The sequence below is a fragment of the Schistocerca nitens genome, chromosome 5 (genome assembly GCF_023898315.1).
Source record: "Schistocerca nitens isolate TAMUIC-IGC-003100 chromosome 5, iqSchNite1.1, whole genome shotgun sequence".
In the NCBI taxonomy this organism is placed as follows: domain Eukaryota; kingdom Metazoa; phylum Arthropoda; class Insecta; order Orthoptera; family Acrididae; genus Schistocerca; species Schistocerca nitens.
The window spans coordinates 717,123,518-717,136,026 of NC_064618.1; positions in this window are offsets into that span (position 1 = coordinate 717,123,518).

Below are 12,509 nucleotides of genomic sequence, written 5' to 3' on the forward strand. Positions count from 1 at the left end.
GCTGAAAGCAAGGGGAAACTACAGCCGTAATTTTTCCCGAGGACATGCAGCTTTACTGTATGATTAAATGATGATGGCGTCCTCTTGGGTAAAATATTCCGGAGGTAAAATAGTCCCCCATTCGGATCTCCGGGCGGGGACTACTCAAGAGGACGTCGTTATCAGGAGAAAGAAAACTGGAATTCTACGGATCGGAGCGTGGAATGTCAGATCCCTTAATCGGGCAGGTAGGTTAGAAAATTTAAAAAGGGAAATGGATAGGTTAAAGTTAGATATAGTGGGAATTAGTGAAGTTCGGTGGCAGGAGGAACAAGACTTTTGGTCAGGTGATTACAGGGTTATAAATACAAAATCAAATAGGGGTAATGCAGGAGTCGGTTTAATAATGAATAAAAAATAGGAGTGCGGGTTAGCTACTACAAACAGCATAGTGAACGCATTATTGTGGCCAAGATAGACACAAAGCCCATGCCTACTACAGTAGTACAAGTTTATATGCCAACTAGCTCTGCAGATGATGAAGAAATTGATGAAATGTATGACGAGATAAAAGAAATTATTCAGGTAGTGAAGGGAGACGAAAATTTAATAGTCATGGGTGACTGGAATTCGGGTGTAGGAAAAGGGAGAGAAGGAAACGTAGTAGGTGAATATGGATTGGGGGTAAGAAATGAAAGAGGAAGCCGTCTGGTAGAATTTTGCACAGAGCATAACTTAATCATAGCTAACACTTGGTTCAAGAATCATAAAAGAAGGTTGTATACCTGGAAGAATCCTGGAGATACTAATAGGTATCAGATAGATTATATAATGGTAAGACAGAGATTTAGGAACCAGGTTTTAAATTGTAAGACATTTCCAGGGGCAGATGTGGATTCTGAGCACAATCTATTGGTTATGAACTGCAGATTGAAACTGAAGAAACTGCAAAAAGGTGGGAATTTAAGGAGATGGGACCTGGATAAACTGAAAGAACCAGAGGTTGTACAGAGTTTTAGGGAGAGCATAAGGGAACAATTGACAGGAATGGGGGAAAGAAATACAGTAGAAGAAGAATGGGTAGCTCTGAGGGATGAAGTAGTGAAGGCAGCAGAGGATCAAGTAGGTAAAAAGACGAGGGCTAATAGAAATCCTTGGGTAACAGAAGAAATATTGAATTTAATTGATGAAAGGAGAAAATATAAAAATGCAGTAAATGAAGCAGGCAAAAGGGAATACAAACGTCTCAAAAATGAGATCGACAGGAAGTGCAAAATGGCTAAGCAGGGATGGCTAGAGGACAAATGTAAGGATGTAGAGGCTTGTCTCACTAGGGGTAAGATAGATACTGCCTACAGGAAAATTAAAGAGACCTTTGGAGAGAAGAGAACCACTTGTATGAATATCAAGAGCTCAGATGGCAACTCAGTTCTAAGCAAAGAAGGGAAGGCAGAAAAGTGGAAGGAGTATATAGAGGGTTTATACAAGGGCGATGTATTTGAGGACAATATTATGGAAATGGAAGAGGATGTAGATGAAGATGAAATGGGAGATACGATACTGCGTAAAGAGTTTGACAGAGCACTGAAAGACCTGAGTCGAAACAAGGCCCCGGGAGTAGACAAAATTCCATTAGAACTACTGATGGCCTTGGGAGAGCCAGTCATGACAAAACTCTACCATCTGGTGAGCAAGATGTATGAGACAGGCAAAATACCCTCAGACTTCAAGAAGAATATAATAATTCCAATACCAAAGAAAGCAGGTGTTGACAGATGTGAAAATTACCGAACTATCAGTTTAATAAGTCACAGCTGCAAAATACTAACGCGAATTGTTTACAAACGAATGGAAAAACTGGTAGAAGCGGACCTCGGGGAAGATCAGTTTGGATTCCGTAGAAATGTTGGAACACGTGAGGCAATACTAACCTTACGACTTATCTTAGAAGAAAGATTAAGAAAAGGCAAACCTACGTTTCTAGCATTTGTAGACTTAGAGAAAGCTTTTGACAACGTTAACTGGAATACTCTCTTTCAAATTCTGAAGGTGGCAGGGGTAAAATACAGGGAGCGAAAGGCTATTTACAATTTGTACAGAAACCAGATGGCAGTTATAAGAGTCGAGGGGCATGAAAGGGAAGCAGTGGTTGGGAAAGGAGTGAGACAGGGTTGTAGCCTCTCCCCGATGTTATTCAATCTGTATATTGAGCAAGCAGTAAAGGAAACAAAAGAAAAATTCGGAGTAGGTGTTAAAATTCATGGAGAAGAAGTAAAAACTTTGAGTTTCGCCGATGACATTGTAATTCTGTCAGAGACAGCAAAGGACTTGGAAGAGCAGTTGAACGGAATGGACAGTGTCTTGAAAGGAGGATATAAGATGAACATCAACAAAAGCAAAACGAGGATAATGGAATGTAGTCAAATTAAATCGGGTGATGCTGAGGAGATTAGATTAGAAAATGACACACTTAAAGTAGTAAAGGAGTTCTGCTATTTAGGGAGTAAAATAACTGATGATGGTCGAAGTAGAGAGGATATAAAATGTAGACTGGCAATGGCAAGGAAATCGTTTCTGAAGAAGAGAAATTTGTTAACATCGAGTATAGATTTAAGTGTCAGGAAGTCGTTTCTGAAAGTATTTGTATGGAGTGTAGCCATGTATGGAAGTGAAACATGGACGATAACCAGTTTGGACAAGAAGAGAATAGAAGCTTTCGAAATGTGGTGCTACAGAAGAATGCTGAAGATAAGGTGGGTAGATCACGTAACTAATGAGGAGGTATTGAATAGGATTGGGGAGAAGAGAAGTTTGTGGCACAACTTGACTAGAAGAAGGGATCGGTTGGTAGGACATGTTTTGAGGCATCAAGGGATCACAAATTTAGCATTGGAGGGCAGCGTGGAGGGCAAAAATCGTAGAGGGAGACCAAGAGATGAATACACTAAGCAGATTCAGAAGGATGTAGGTTGCAGTAGGTACTGGGAGATGAAGAAGCTTGCACAGGATAGAGTAGCATGGAGAGCTGCATCAAACCAGTCTCAGGACTGAAGACCACAACAACAACAACGTTAGATGTTACAAATTGACCAAGAACAGTGCAGTAATCTTAAAACAATGGAAATATCACACCATTTACAAAAAATTATGTGTATTTCCGAACGCTAGAAGTATACATTCGACCTGACTATACTTCATTAAACCATATCTTAGATATTACAAATTGACGCAAGAGTCTTATTTACATGCTGCATTGGCCAGCGCTGTGACTTCTACTGTGGCGAAGTAAAATGGAGCAGTGATTGGATAGCCGATATTCGCCCAACAAACATAGTTGTTAAAACAATCATTTATTGTTCATCAACTACAAAAATCGTAGCGATAATTCGAGAAGCCGACGCTCCCAGAACGTAAACTCTACATGGTCTGCAAGAAGGTGGTCTGACAGCTTGCAACTTCGTCCGACGGGCAGGTGACAGCGGCAGCGATTCTTCAAGGAAACTGATCGCAACAACTGGCGGCAGCTTGCAGTGCAGACTAGTGTGTGCCTGGCAGCACAGGACGAGGAGCGCAGGGAAGCACACGGTGATTCCAGATGGTTGCAGCGTCTGGCCATTCAAGGGGAGGCAGATAGCAGGGAATATGCCGGCTGAAGGTCTGCACGGCAGGCCTCTAGTGTAAGAGGCCGGCAACGGCTGCGGTAGTCTGACAGGTGCCAAGTGGTTTGAGGGCGCAGCACAAGTAGCACTTTCACAGCTTGAAGTGGCGAAGCTACAAGGTGGAGTGTGGCTGATCCACGTTGACTCGTAGACTCGCAGGTCTCCCCTTGATGTTGGTGGCTGGTAGAGTGTAGTACTTCTAAGTAGAAGCAAGGAGTTTTTACACGAACTTGGCACATCCTTGTTTTGCTAAAGCATAGGTTTCTGTCACGTATACAATAACAGGACGATTGCACGGAAATGAAGCGAACATGAAATCTACGTCACAGTGGCTCTGCTTTATCGTTGTGTCGACGATATCACGATTCTGAATAATCTGGTGTGCCCGGCTGTTTGGTAACTGCTGATCAGACGGGGACAATACCTGTCATATCAACAGATAGCCCCTGAAGCATCCGCGGCGTCATCCATTAACTGTGGAGGGTTTCTCAATTTTACTCAGCCGTGCCCAGTAAACTTTTTGTATACGACGTAGATCACTCAATGAAACAGAGGGATACTCTGAATACCTAATGTTACGTGGCTACTCGTTTGTTTTAAAGTTTCTTGACAATTCAGCTCTCTTGTTTTTTTCCCTCTATCTTGTTTTATGTTCCCGTTACTAAATTTTTATTTAGTCAGTTTGAGTCTGTTACCACATTTTAACAAATTCCTATATAGTTGGCACAATGGTTTCATATTTTGCTCACTTAGATGCACCAACATGTTGATTTTCGCTGCCGAATGTCGCAGCGTTTGATTTTCAGCTCCAACCACTAAGCACAACTTAGATCAAGCTTCTCCAACAGGCTTTCCACGACACTTCACCCTGTGGTACGGAACCATAGAGTGTGCTACGAAAGTTTTCTCAGTTTCTATAACTGTACAATACAATACATTTTACTTTACACAATGTGCTGTAATAATGTATAGTCCATTCTGAGGGACTCTGTCTACTCATGTAACGGTGAGAATATATCAGCTCTGCTTGACGGCATTTCGCTCGAAGGTAACAATCTGAAACAGTGTTCACCTCGCTCTCCTCACTTCGTTTAAATGAAAGTGAGAGTATCCTGATCAGATGGTCGGTTACAGTATATACATGCCGTAAGTAGTTGATGGTCCATAAATTTTATTTAAGATTCATGGTCACGAGGCTTGCTAATCACAAACAATGAGCTTTTCTATGAGAACTCAACTATTAAAAGTCAAATGTGACGGGTAGTTTTAATGTCTTGAGTAAATTTGATTGTGTTGCTCAGATAATGGTTCAAAAATCAAAATGTATAGCATCTGTTAATACTGAAAGTAATGAAACGAAGTTTTCCTAGACGTGACCCTCAAATTTTATATGGAAGTAAAATAGCAGCCCCCATTAAAAACTGTGCGTACATTTTTCGAAATAGAAGTATCTCAATTCATGAACGCTTTGAGCACTACGCTGGGCTTAAAACGACCTCGAGTGGCGAGCGAAGGTTAGGTGTCAAAACTTCACTTGTTGCTAGAAAGTCTTGTGTCTTTTCCTCGTTTTTTGAGTTGTTCTCTGGCCGAGCGGTTCTAGGCGCTTCAGTCCGGAACCGCGCGACTGCTACGGTCGCAGGTTCGAATCCTGCCTCGGGCATGGATGTATGTGGTGTCCTTCGGTTAGTTAGGTTTAAGTAGTTCTAAGTTCTAGGGGACTGATGACCTCAGATGTTAAGTCCCACAGTGCTCAGAGCCATTTTTTTTTTTTTTTTGAGTTGTTCTAGAATAGTGTACCACATTCTGCGACTGAAGCTGTGTGTACACTTTTAGCTTACATCTCTTACGGTTTATTTAAGGAGACTCGTGAAATGTTTCATGAACTTTCTCGAATTCCAGAGTTTCTGCCAAAAGTAGTGTTTACGACAGCGAAATGGCGTGTCGATACCTCTAAGGGTAGCCCTATAACTTCAGTATGAATTGTGGAAGCGGCTTTAAAATATTTAGAGCAAAATTACTGCTATACCGAAAGTATGTCAGATGGATTTTGCAACAGACATCTGTTAAGCGTGAATTGTGTCATTCTATACATGAGTGCTTACGTCTGAAATCTTACCGTGTTTCATGACTTCAGGCATTATTTTAAGCTGGTAAGGAAAATCACTTTATGTATTCCGAGTGGTCACTGAAAAAAAAAGTGTAAGACGAACTTGAGCTGATACCCTGCTTTTTATTTTTATTTTTTTAAATGTTAAAGCTCGGTTTCAACTTCTTGGTCACGTGATTTACCCAAACTAACTACTACTGGTTATCCCCTCGCACTGTGGATGAAATACTGTTGTATGATGAAAATTTGGAGTCTGCTCAGCGGTATTCGACCTATTGCGATATTCTTCGTACCATCGCCAATGCGCAAAGCGGTTTATCTTTAAATTGCGAAATATAAATACAAGAAGGGCACTCATGTGCACTAGAACCTTTATCTAAATGCAAAATAAGAGCACAGAGCGCGTTTCCCATAAAACAAACCTGAGAGATTCCAACATGGAGGAGAAATTTATGTCATAAATTTGGTACATCATAGAACACGGTGTTAGATAATGCCGTGGTGAAGGATGAGAAGAGAGTCACTCTCCAAGTTAAGTAAGACTTTCAGAGTTTGATGAAGCTCGTTGAAAAGCATTCATTCACAATGAAGTAAGTCCGTGTACTCAAGAATTCACAAATGTGATGAACTGTGATCATTCCACTATTGTGCTTCATTTATATACAACGAGGAAGGTTCAAAAATGGGTGTATGGGTACCACATGCTCTAAGGGAAAATAATAAAAAAAATCTGCGGGTGCCACTTGTTCACCTGTGCTTGCTCGTCACCAATTGGCTTGTGAACAACAGCGAGCGTTCCTACCCTGTACAGTTACCGGTGACAGGAAATGGTATATTTATGCTAACCTAAAGTACGGTTGAGCCCAAACAAAGCAGCAGCTCCCCATAAAAAGACCTGAGTGCACCAGCAAAAGATAATTTTGTGTACCTGGTAGAGCAGTGGCGGTGTGATGTACTACGAACTGCTTCCCGGAAGGTATCCATCACTGCTGATATTTATTGTGAAGAGCTTAGATATCTCGCAGACGCAGTCCACGAACAATGACTAGGAAAACTGCCTGAAGTGATGCTACTCTACGATAACGCCCGCCCGCCTACTGATTGACTGACAAAAAACATAGAACAGGCATTGGGTTAAGAAGTCACTCCGCACCAACATTATTCATTATTCACTTGGTCTTACGCCATCTGGTCTTCAGCTTTCCCGATCTCTATTGAACAACCTTCAAGAAACTCCCTTCCCGATGGAAAATGACCCCCGACATGGCTCGACGAGTCCTTCACCTCGAAACCACCTGATTTGTGCAGCGTTGGTATACTACTGTATACTTATGTGTACCTGGAGTGTTTATTAAACCTATGGAAAACCTATGCACCGGACCAAACTTTCACGAAAAGACGGTAAGAGCAAGATTAGAGGAGTTCGAGCTAGCGCAGAGCCTTGCCAACAGCAACTCTTCCCGCGCACCATTCACCATTGTAACACAAAAGTGGAAGTGGGAGTGCTATACAAAATACCACCAACCATACACCATCAAATGGCTTGCGGAGTATACATATAGGCATAGATATTAATTTCTGAGAGGTGGATGAAACTTTCACCTTTAATATTTTCTTGTCAATTGGAGGATACGTGACGGCTGTGCTGCATTTTCAAAAGTAAACGTTAGAAATACAGCCATCGAGTTCGTATAATACCACAAGAACAAGTGGAAACTAACGTTCATTTATTCCATCCCTATTCAGTTCATTTGTACGAAACACTCTCAGTCAGTAGCCGTACTGAACGAACGATCTCCGGATTAAAAATCACGACAAAATCAATTTACTTAGTCTCAAATTTTCCACACAGCATTCAATTATACGTTTTGATGCCAATGTCTTACAAGTCCTTGCTTGTTATGGGACAAGTTTCTGTAAGCAATGTCTGAGTAATATACAGCATGGTGTTACTACATGTAGAAAGAACGAAAATCTTCATTGGAGCCACCAAAAGTCTCAGGAAATTCATTCATGTTGGATATTAATGATTATGTCCGCCTTATACTAATCTCTGTCATGCTCATCCTTAATAAAATACACTTATCAACATGTTATCAAAATTTTCAGAGCCACTTTAGACACTTAATTACTCTACAAGAACAGTACCCCGAGACCCATGTCGCTCTGGGCTGGGCAGTCAGATTTCGTACTCCAAAACGCGGTCCCTTCTTTGACTGGCTGAGACAAACTGCTTCCAATGACCACGGCATCATCTGTCGTGTAACCAAGCACTTCTTCCTCTTGACATATCATATACTTTTAAAGCGTTAGAGTAATCTACCTAAATGTATTCTCTAAAACGCCAGAGAAACTTCAATTAACATTGTCTGTACGTGTCTGAAGGACAGAAGTAAAGATACTATTTTCGCGATGCACACACGAGCTGTTCTTAAATAACACTCTTACAACATGTAAACTGTGTATTATTAACCAAAAACAGCTTGAAATTATGTAGCATGTTCCGAAGATATTTGCAAAAGCCTATATCTTAGATGCAAACATAGCTAGAAAGTGGAAGTTTGGTAAGTTTTTTATGCAAAGAGACGTTTTGACTGCCGTTTCCGAATATCGTTAACGTTTTGGAAGACTTACCATAGTTTGTACGTTTTATAATTGGTTCCAACAAAATGCTAGTACTTAAAGTACCATCAACCTCCGTTCCTTGTTACTTTATTGAATTATTCATTTACTGAGACCTGGCAAAGCTACACGCACGGAAATACTTTGCTGATTTTCCCATTGCACCTCGTGCATGAACCTGACTCATTTTTAAAAATATGTCAACTCTTAAAAGCAAATGAGAGTGATGATTATTTTTTCAACTATACAGGAATAATAATGGATACATTAAATTAGCACATACTAGCAAAGACGTTCAATAGGTAGCCGACTTCCTAAGGATTCGTAGATGCGTTCTGATTCTTGTTTCACAGCAATCTTGCATCAGAACGGAATGGTGTTACTGACTGGCGGTTAGCATCGCTTGCGGAAACGTTTCAACCTCCAGTCGTGGCAATGGATGAAGATTTTATTCACCGAGATTAGTTAACCACTGGGCCACGCAGGCTAATTTAACTTGAGGTAGCGTCTGAGTCGCAGATAGGACTATTAATTGTCAATAGCTCGAACCTTAAATTATTTTGTGCCAATCGAAATTTTCACTTTCAGGTTGTTTCGGAATAGCGAGGGAAATACTTGACGACATGGATTAAACGTAATTTAACGTTGGATTTGAAAGTATGAACAATTTTCATAACGTCTGTGTACAAGCCATGCAATACAGTGTGGCGGGGAGCACTGCAGACAGATTTAACCGTATTCATTACCAAAAAGGAGTGGCAACGCCAATTTCATGAGTGCAGATATGAACTTTCAGATGAAATTCAGATATCTACGCATGCTGTTACCTCTGGTTTTAAATTGTCTTTTTTACGATATATTTGAGTAGTTTTGACAGAGGTGCTTAACTTGGAATATGCTGTATCCCTCTCTCCAAAGACGATTCCAGGAAGTTCCTCAAACACCTAAAAATAGCTGACCTGTGAAATGAATGTCTGTTAAGACAAAAACCCTGGAAAATATAAAATACTCCACTGGGTAAAATTCTATCAAGCACCTAAAATATGTTTCCGCGCATCCTGTCATTTATTTTTAAAACAATAGTGGCGCCGTCAGATCTGGGCTGCATCGTATGTGTTGCAAATAAGTGAACGAAATATCAAAAGATCGTATGTGAGTCATGTTAATGGGAAACAGCCGGCCGGGGTGGCAGAGCGGTTCTAGGTGCTACAATCTGGAACCGCGAGACCTCTACGGTCGCAGGTTCCAATTCTGCCACGGGCATGGATGTGTGTGATGTCCTTAGCTTAGTTTAAGTAGTTCTGAGTTCTAGGGGACTGATGACGATAGAAGTTAAGTCACATAGTGCTCAGAGCCATTTGAACCATTTTTTGAATGGGAAACAGCAGTCAGGTAAACAAAAGAGGAGCAGCACACAGTGTAATCATTTTACTGGAAATTCAGCTCCACTGGTCGACCTTGTTTTCAGCTTACTGTCTTCATCATTTGAATTGCATGGAATATTAGTATAAAATATTTCATCTAACTCTTTCTTACACATCATGTTTTCCACTTTGCTGGATGCTGTTACATTGGCCTGTGAGTCAACAGATGACACTGAAGGGGTAATATAAATTTTGCAAAGGAGAACTGGGCTAGAGTGTGATAGTGAATCCCCTAAACTCTTAGTTGTGGTAAGAGACTAACCTATAGCGTAGCCTAAAGTCTACATTGTACTGGAGGATGATAATCTTGTTGTTAGTTGGCGACGCCAGCGGATATATATGGGAGATGATTGTCCTGGTAACACATTCGTGTGTAGTGTAGCCTCATACCTACAAAAGCGCCCTATTTATAGCACCTATCGTTATAAAAGCTTAACTGCAAGAGGGAAGTTCAGAAAACATACATTAGACAATGGGAAAATTTCTGGAGAGGACTTTGGTGTATACTGCGTATGATTATTGAATATAAAGTATGACAAATTGAAAGGGGGTGTTTTATGTGTGATGCTTTTCTTGCTTTCCTGAAGATGCGCTTTTTGTTATCAGTTATTTTTTGGGACTCTATTGAGACTGCTGGAGTCGTCTGAGATTGCATTTGCATCTGTCTATGTCACATTCGGAACCCTGAATGCCCATCATATTAGTTAGGTTCAAGTTGTAGAATTGTACCAACACTTAAAATTGTCTTATTAATATTACAAGGAACGGATGACTCGGTTGAAACTGATTTATCCTGCAGCTGCGTGTTGAGGTTGGAGAGGGGCGACGTTATGAACGATACTTGACTTTCAGATTCACTGATTTGCTTCTCAAACATTAGTTTTTACTCAGATTCATAATAGTTTTTACTCAGATTCATAATTTCGGTTAAGCGTTGAGTACATTAACGCTTTGTGGGGCATGGGACATTACAGCAGGCATATTAAGAAATGGGGTGGTGTAGTGTGGGGTCCTTTTTGAACAGAGCGAAGTTCGATAACCACAATATGAATTTATTAAACATGCCAATATGAAAAGCACTTTTCCGCATATGAACATCATACACTTACAGGATCGAGAGGTAAATTGTCCAACAGACATCTGAACTCTATAGTCAAACTTGGGTAAGGTAAATTCGTAAAGCAATTGAGGACACATGGAGTATCATAGCCCAGCTTTAGGAAATGGGAAGCGACTTAACAGAGAGATCAGAGACACACAAATCACTTACATATGAATACACGCAGAAGCGCAGAACCCCAACATCTACTCCACAGTTATTATTCGAATTACCAGAGCGCAATCCAGAGTGTGATGCGGATCGGGCTTCGGGAGGTGTGTCCACGATCAACATACAAAAAGGGATACGATTACTTAAATCAGCTGGAAGAGATTTTCCACTTAAACAGGTAGTCATATCACTCATGATGGTGTGCCTTATAAAGTGACTGGTAACACAGATTCTAAATGGTGGGATTCAAGACATATAATGGGTCTGAAGGCCCAGATTTGTTGTATCTCCAGTAATTTTAGAAACTGGGGAAACTAAGGGAAATTTAACTCTTTCATTCGGCTCTATACATCTTCGGAAGTATGGGGTAGATGGGTGGGTAATATTTACACTACCTCCAGCCAATTCAGAAATGGTAAAAAGGATAAAAAGCATTGCACTTAAATTCGTAGGTAGTCGTTCATCTCTCACGCCTATCACCAAATGCATGGCACCTACATAGTGAAACTGTCTGTACCAGACGTCCTAAGACTACAGGGCGCTTTAAGGCCACACCTACGCCATCTTGAGGTCACGCGATCTGGGTGGCAATGTAAGTACGTTCACGAAACGAAACCTATTCTGTGCATTTGAACGCTCACTCCAGAGATATTTCTAATTTTTACTTTGTGAACCACTCAGCTCTCGTTGTAAATCATCGTTGATTTACAGATCGTCAGACCATATTCATCTCTGTCTGCAAGAACGGTCCAGTCTTCATTAACGGCACAATTATACGAATGGAAGCCACGTCAAACAACTTGTCACTCTATGCAGCAGGCTGCATATCGATTTTGCTGTACTGAGATGTGATGTGACGCATAACTTGCAGTAGGTCGTTTGAAGGCAACGGCACGTTGACGTTTTATCACAACATGTCATCCTTACAATTAAATGTCAGTTAACTACGCATCAACAGTATAAGCCTTCAAAGGGCTATTTTTATAAATAACACAAAAGACGAAAATAGCACAACTTCCGTTTCGTATAGGGGACCATCATTTGTCTTATGGAGTTGAAGGAAGTAGGTTTGTGTTTAGCTATGTGCAAATGATTTTTATTTTAACACATTCTGGGACTTTTTATGAATGTGATACAAATATGTTCTGCAGTACCATATTATTTGCATTTCCTTCTTATTAGAAAATGTAGGATGACATAAATATTTGGCCTTTTATTTCCGAATATATGCCGATTTCCGAGTGTGGGCATAAGAACCTAAGATGACAGCCTAACTTGCTCCGATTTAAAAGGGCAGCAGTTAAATTCATGTTCTTCATTGCCCAAAATATTTATCTGTTTATGTCCTGGCTTACACAAAAACCATGAAGAGGTAGGTGTTTCGTATGTTACAACCAATGACACTTCTGTCAGGTATATTTCTGTTGGTAACGACATGAGAACTGTGA